This window comes from Nomia melanderi, unplaced genomic scaffold, assembly GCF_051020985.1.
Source record: "Nomia melanderi isolate GNS246 unplaced genomic scaffold, iyNomMela1 scaffold0066, whole genome shotgun sequence".
Classification (NCBI taxonomy): Eukaryota; Metazoa; Arthropoda; class Insecta; order Hymenoptera; family Halictidae; genus Nomia; species Nomia melanderi.
The window spans coordinates 5,001-12,500 of record NW_027475181.1 but is presented as its reverse complement, the minus strand read 5'-3'; the positions used below and the strand labels follow the sequence as shown (position 1 = coordinate 12,500).

At 49.9% G+C, this 7,500-nt stretch overlaps 1 non-coding gene across 1 annotated transcript; it reads right to left on the bottom strand.

Moving 5' to 3' along the window:
- Positions 1 to 1,624: 1,624 nt before the first annotated feature.
- Positions 1,625 to 1,779, bottom strand: LOC143175359 (5.8S ribosomal RNA). The gene has a single exon (XR_013000167.1). It is a non-coding gene; the product is annotated as a 5.8S ribosomal RNA (ribosomal RNA).
- Between the last annotated feature and the right edge of the window lie 5,721 nt (positions 1,780 to 7,500).

Here is a 7,500-nt window from a genome sequence, read left to right as displayed (position 1 = left end):
GACAAACACACACCATGGGGCGACCGACGCGTTCGTTTCAACGCTTTCGCACAAAGTCGGCGGCGGTTATATATTTATATCATTATATTCCGGCGGACGGGACGCGACGTTCGAAAGCCTCGCCAAAGAGGAGCTCCTGCCTCTTCCTCTCTCTTTTCTACGAGAAAAGATAAACGTATTTTACGGGGATACGGAAACGTTACCACGTGGTGTCACACACGATCGTCCGTCTCTTCTCTATAGCAGAAACCGATAAAAATACACCTCCCGAAAGAGAGTATATGGTGATTCTTTTTATATATATATATTTCGAAATACAACTGAACGTGGCGGAAGCGCACGGTGGTGGTCCAGCGAGGACACGCGACGACGGGGAATAAGAACTATTCGACCCGTTACGAATACGCATGCTCGTCCCGCACGATTTTAACACACACCGTGTTTTTCTCCAGTCGTCAAAGCGTTCGTGCGTCGAATTCGAAAAATAAAAAAAAAAGAAAAACACCTTTTCTCTCTCTCGGGGTAAAAGAGTCGATGTGTATTGTGTATAAAGGTTCTGCGAGAAGTCTCGTTTTGACGTGTGTTCCGCCGATAACGACGATCCTCCGAAACGGGGATACAGAAACGTTACACCTCACAACACGATCTCCGTCTCTTCTCTATAGCAGAAACCGATAAAAATACACCTCCCGAAAGAGAGTATATGGTGATTCTTTTTATATATATATATTTCGAAATTCAACTGAACGTGGCGGAAGCGCACGGTGGTGGTCCAGCGAGGACACGCGACGACGGGGAATAAGAACTATTCGACCCGTTACGAATACGCATGCTCGTCCCGCACGATTTTAACACACACCGTGTTTTTCTCCAGTCGTCAAAGCGTTCGTGCGTCGAATTCGAAAAATAAAAAAAAGAAATACACCTTTTCTCTCTCTCTCGGGGTAAAAAGAGTCGATGTGTATTGTGTATAAAGGTTCTGCTGCGAGAAGTCTCGTTTTGCCGTGTGTTTCGGTAACGACGATCCTCCGAAACGTACATCTCATTCGTAAGAGAGGAAGAAAACAATCTCCCTGGGGCCAGTCGGTAATATACCGACATACGACGTGTCGTGCACATCCGTCTCACGCACGGTATACAAAATATGAATAAAACGTGTGTAGTCTCTCTCTCTCGACTTCTTAATATTTTCTTTCACCTCTGACGCATCATTTCAGGTGACGTCGGGAGCGCGGGAAAAAAAATTTTTCTAAACACACGAAACCGTTCATCTCACGAACAGCCGAAAAAGTTGTCGCTCAGATCCATATCGCAGTGGAGCGGTATCCGCGGGCGGTCGTAATTGAACGACGCACGACGCCGCGAACACTCACGCGAGTCCATACAAACGATTCCGATCGTTTTGCAACAACTAGAACGTACACTGTCCGTGAAATTCACAGAATTTTCGCGTGTCCGCGACAAACGCCGACGAGACACCCATCGTTCGCTCGTACGTAGCATCCTTCTCTTAACCCGACTCAGAGACGTTCTTTGCGCCCTTCGGTAAAAAAACGTTCGATCCGAAGAGGTGAACGACGGCGGGGATTTGACAGAGCTACGCAAGCAGTGTATGGTACGTAAACGACCCTCAGCCAGGCGTGGTCCAGGAATTGTATCCGTGGACCGCAATGTGCGTTCGAAATGTCGATGTTCATGTGTCCTGCAGTTCACACGTTGACGCGCAATTAGCTGCGTTCTTCATCGACCCACGAGCCAAGTGATCCACCGTTCAGGGTAATCGTATAAATTTTATATTTCACATATATAATTTTATTCTCACTTGTTCGACCTAATATCTCTCTTCTTTCAAAGAGAAGATAAAAGTTGATACCTGAATCTCCGACCAGCGCGCGAAGGAGATTCAGGCGTCGCCTTGGAGACGACACCGAAGCCTTTCGAGACGAAAAACGTTCAAGTAATATGTATATATTTCTCGACGTTCCGGGCGTATAGTGCATTCAAAAACCCGCGAAAGACGCAGAAGACTCGCACGCGTGGAAACGACGGGGATATATTTTGTATCCTACCCGATACTGAATCCATCGCGTGCAGTCGACCCTCGCGTTCTTCCGATCAGACGCATCTATTGTTGCGCGCATGTTTTCGCGTCGCATCGCGCGAAACGTTGCACGAATCGTACCGATCGATCGATTGAAAGCAAATAATGAAAAAAGACTTCACAGCTGGCTCTTTGCCGGTCATTCGTCCCATGTTATCTCTTGCCGCGAAATTGGCGCGCAAGAGTTGGGTGTCAGACGCGCGGCTTTAAAACGAGCTTCACGGCCGGTCCCTTCGTTACCGCTTTCGTTCTTTCTCTCGGAACGACCATGAACGAACACGACGAGCGACGCTACGGCATACACACGTCCACGGATTCGATTAAAAAAACAGACTTCACAGCTGGCTCTTTGCCGGTCATTCGTCCCATATTATCTCTTGCCGCGAAATTGGCGCGCAAGAGTTGGGTGTCAGACGCACGGCTTTAAAACGAGCTTCACGGCCGGTCCTCTCAATTCCGTGTACGGTACACGCAAGATGCGGGTTCCACTTCCAGACTACCCGGTCCCTTCTCTCTACGAGAATCGATAGTAGAAGAACGGCTCGAAAACGCGTCTCAGAGACTAGGGGAAAAGAAGCGGTATGCGAGCGAAACGAAAACGCATTATGGAAACGTCGCGAAACAATGTTCGACGGTTGCTCGGTTCCAATCGTGCGGCCGTTTCAATTTCTCGTGCGCTTCACCGTCCCTCCGTAACTCTGGCCGATCGCGTATACCGAAGAGCCGACACGCGCAAAAACCACAGGCATTGTATACTGTGTATATATATATATATATGTTACAGTCACAGCCTTCGCGCGTTTTACTCTCCGACGCGGGGTTTCCACGACGAAAGAGAGACAGTTTCGTGGCGGGTGACTCGGCCGAATCGCTACGACGGGTATTTCTATTATAGAACGAATCATCGCCACCCTTTACCAGTGCCCGACGAAGGAATCACAAGGTCATCTGGAGTTTACAATGCCAGCGACGGTAATTCCAACGAAGACCCGATAAGTCAACTCATCGTTCTATTTCTCCCCGTACAGAAAAGCGAATCGACGCTAATGCACCTCGCGCAAGCACGAACGTTCTCTTCGCGTGGATCGTCCCATCGTCCAAAGATGTAAAGACGCATTGGAGATCGTGGTCTCTGGCGGGCTCATTGCACGCCCCACTGCATATCTTTCCTCGAATCGAGAATGATTCGTCCACTAAGGCTGCGAAACTACGCGTCGAGGAAACTAGGGGAAAGAAGCGGGATGCGAGCGAAACGACAATACATTATGGAAACGTCGCGAAACAATGTTCGGCGGTTGCTCGTTTCCTCCTGCGGACGTTTCATTGCTCGGGCGCTTCACGTCCCTCCGTAACCTTCGCGCGATCGCGTGCCCCGGAGAGCCGGCAACCGGTGAACCACAGGCGTATAAACTATAGTCTTCTATAGCAAGCCTTCGGCGGTTACTCTCCGACGCGGGGATTCCACGACGAGAGAGAATTTCGTGGCGGGTGACATCGGTCGAAACGCTACGACGGGTATTTCTATTATAGAACGAATCATCGCCACCCTTTACCAGTGCCCGACGAAGGAATCACAAGGTCATCTGGAGTTTACAATGCCAGCGACGGTAATTCCAACGAAGACCCGATAAGTCAACTCATCGTTCTATTTCTCCCCGTACAGACAAGCGAATCAACGCTATCGCACCTCACGCATGCACGAACGTTCTCTTCGCGTGAATCGTCCCATCGTCGAAAGATATAGCCGCTTGGAGATCGTGGCCCATCAAGTTCTTCCGTAACTCCTGCGCGATCGCGTACCCCGGAGAGCAGGCAACCGGTGAACCACAGGCGTATAAACTATAGTCTTCTATAGCAAGCCTTCGCGTTTACTCTACGACGCGGGGATTCCACGACGAGAGAGATTTTCGTGGCGGGTGACACGGCCGAATCGCTACGACGGGTATTTCTATTATAGAACGAATCATCGCCACCCTTTACCAGTGCCCGACGAAGGAATCACAAGGTCATCTGGAGTTTACAATGCCAGCGACGGTAATTCCAACGAAGACCCGATAAGTCAACTCATCGTTCTATTTCTCCCCGTACAGAAAAGCGAATCGGCGCTATCGCACCTCACGCAAGCAGGAATGATCTCTTCGCGTGGATCGTCCCATCGTCGAAAGATGTAAGACGTACAGAAATCGTGGTCCATCACGATTATTCGTAACTCTCCGAGTCGCGTATCTGAGAGTAGGGCAAACGGAGAACCACAGGCATAAATAATACTATATATTTCTTATATAGTTAGCCTTCGCGTTTTACTCTCCGACATGGGGATTCCACGACGAGAGAGAGTTTCGTGGCGGGTGACTCGGCCGAATCGCTACGACGGGTATTTCTATTATAGAACGAATCATCGCCACCCTTTACCAGTGCCCGACGAAGGAATCACAAGGTCATCTGGAGTTTACAATGCCAGCGACGGTAATTCCAACGAAGACCCGATAAGTCAACTCATCGTTCTATTTCTCCCCGTACAGAAAAGCGAATCGACGCTATCGCACCTCGCGCGAGCACGTAACTACTCTTCGCGTGGATCGTCCCATCGTCGAAAGATGTAAGACGCACGGAAATCGTGGCCCATCAACGTTTTTTTGTAACTCTGCCGATCGCGTATCACAGAGCCGAGACGCACATACCACAGGCGTATAATACCGTTTTCTTTCGTATGGTAAGCCTTCGCGTTTACTCTTCGGCGCGGGGTTTCCACGTCGAGAGAGACTTTCGTGGCGGGTGACATCGGTCGAAACGCTACGACGGGTATTACTATTATAGAACGAATCATCGCCACCCTTTACCAGTGCCCGACGAAGGAATCACAAGGTCATCTGGAGTTTACAATGCCAGCGACGGTAATTCCAACGAAGACCCGATAAGTCAACTCAACGTTCTATTTCTCCCCGTACAGAAAAGCGAATCGACGCTGTTGCACCTCACGCAAGCACGAACGTTCTCTTCGCGTGGATCGTCCCATCGTCGAAAGATGTAAGACGCACGGAAATCGTGGCACATCACGTGTTTTCGGAACTCTGTCGACCGCGTATCTCAGAGACGACGCGCGCGAACCACTGGCATATACTATTATATATCGCGTTTTACCCTCCGACGCGGGGATTCCACGACGAGAGAGAGTTTCGTGAGCGGGTTGACTCGGAAGAAACGCTACGACGGGTATTTCTATTGTAGAACGCATCATCGCCACCCTTTACCAGTGCCCGACGAAGGAATCACAAGGTCATCTGGAGTTTACAATGCCAGCGACGGTAATTCCAACGAAGACCCGATAAGTCAACTCAACGTTCTATTTCTCCCCGTACAGAAAAGCGAATCGACGCAATCGCACCATACGCGTGCACGTAAACAACTCTTCGCGTGGATCGTCCCATCGTCGAGAGACGTAAGTTTTCATAGTATGAATTCGCGTTTTACTCTCCGACGCGGGGATTCCACGACGAGAGAGAGTTTCGTGAGCGGGTTGACTCGGAAGAAACGCTACGACGGGTATTTCTATTATAGAACGAATCATCGCCACCCTTTACCAGTGCCCGACGAAGGAATCACAAGGTCATCTGGAGTTTACAATGCCAGCGACGGTAATTCCAACGAAGACCCGATAAGTCAACTCAACGTTCTATTGCTCCCCGTACAGAAAAGCGAATCGACGCAATCGCACCATACGCGTGCACGTAACAACTCTTCGCGTGGATCGTCCCATCGTCGAGAGACGTAAGTTTCCATACTATGAATTCGCGTTTTACTCTCCGACGCGGGGATTCCACGACGAGAGAGAGTTTCGTGAGCGGGTTGACTCGGAAGAAACGCTACGACGGGTATTTCTATTATAGAACGAATCATCGCCACCCTTTACCAGTGCCCGACGAAGGAATCACAAGGTCATCTGGAGTTTACAATGCCAGCGACGGTAATTCCAACGAAGACCCGATAAGTCAACTCAACGTTCTATTACTCCCCGTACAGAAAAGCGAATCGACGCAATCGCACCATACGCGTGCACGTAACAACTCTTCGCGTGGATCGTCCCATCGTCGAGAGACGTAAGTTTCATAGTAAGCCTTCGGCGTTTTACTCTCCGACGCGGGGATTCCACGACGAGAGAGAGAGTTTCGTGAGCGGGTTGACTCGGAAGAAACGCTACGACGGGTATTTCTATTATAGAACGCATCATCGCCACCCTTTACCAGTGCCCGACGAAGGAATCACAAGGTCATCTGGAGTTTACAATGCCAGCGACGGTAATTCCAACGAAGACCCGATAAGTCAACTCAACGTTCTATTTCTCCCCGTACAGAAAAGCGAATCGACGCAATCGCACCATACGCGTGCACGTAAACAACTCTTCGCGTGGATCGTCCCATCGTCGAGAGACGTAAGTTTTCATAGTATGAATTCGCGTTTTACTCTCCGACGCGGGGATTCCACGACGAGAGAGAGTTTCGTGAGCGGGTTGACTCGGAAGAAACGCTACGACGGGTATTTCTATTATAGAACGCATCATCGCCACCCTTTACCAGTGCCCGACGAAGGAATCACAAGGTCATCTGGAGTTTACAATGCCAGCGACGGTAATTCCAACGAAGACCCGATAAGTCAACTCAACGTTCTATTACTCCCCGTACAGAAAAGCGAATCGACGCAATCGCACCATACGCGTGCACGTAACAACTCTTCGCGTGGATCGTCCCATCGTCGAGAGACGTAAGTTTCCATACTATGAATTCGCGTTTTACTCTCCGACGCGGGGATTCCACGACGAGAGAGTGTTTCGTGAGCGGGTTGACTCGGAAGAAACGCTACGACGGGTATTTCTATTATAGAACGCATCATCGCCACCCTTTACCAGTGCCCGACGAAGGAATCACAAGGTCATCTGGAGTTTACAATGCCAGCGACGGTAATTCCAACGAAGACCCGATAAGTCAACTCAACGTTCTATTGCTCCCCGTACAGAAAAGCGAATCGACGCAATCGCACCATACGCGTGCACGTAACAACTCTTCGCGTGGATCGTCCCATCGTCGAGAGACGTAAGTTTCATAAGTAAGCCTTCGGCGTTTTACTCTCCGACGCGGGGATTCCACGACGAGAGAGTGTTTCGTGGCGGGTGACTAGGCCGAAACGCTACGACGGGTATTTCTATTATAGAACGAATCATCGCCACCCTTTACCAGTGCCCGACGAAGGAATCACAAGGTCATCTGGAGTTTACAATGCCAGCGACGGTAATTCCAACGAAGACCCGATAAGTCAGCTCATCGTTCTATTTCTCCCCGTACAGAAAAGCGAATCGACGCTATCGCACCTCGCGCGAGCACGTAACAACTCTTCGCGTGGATCGT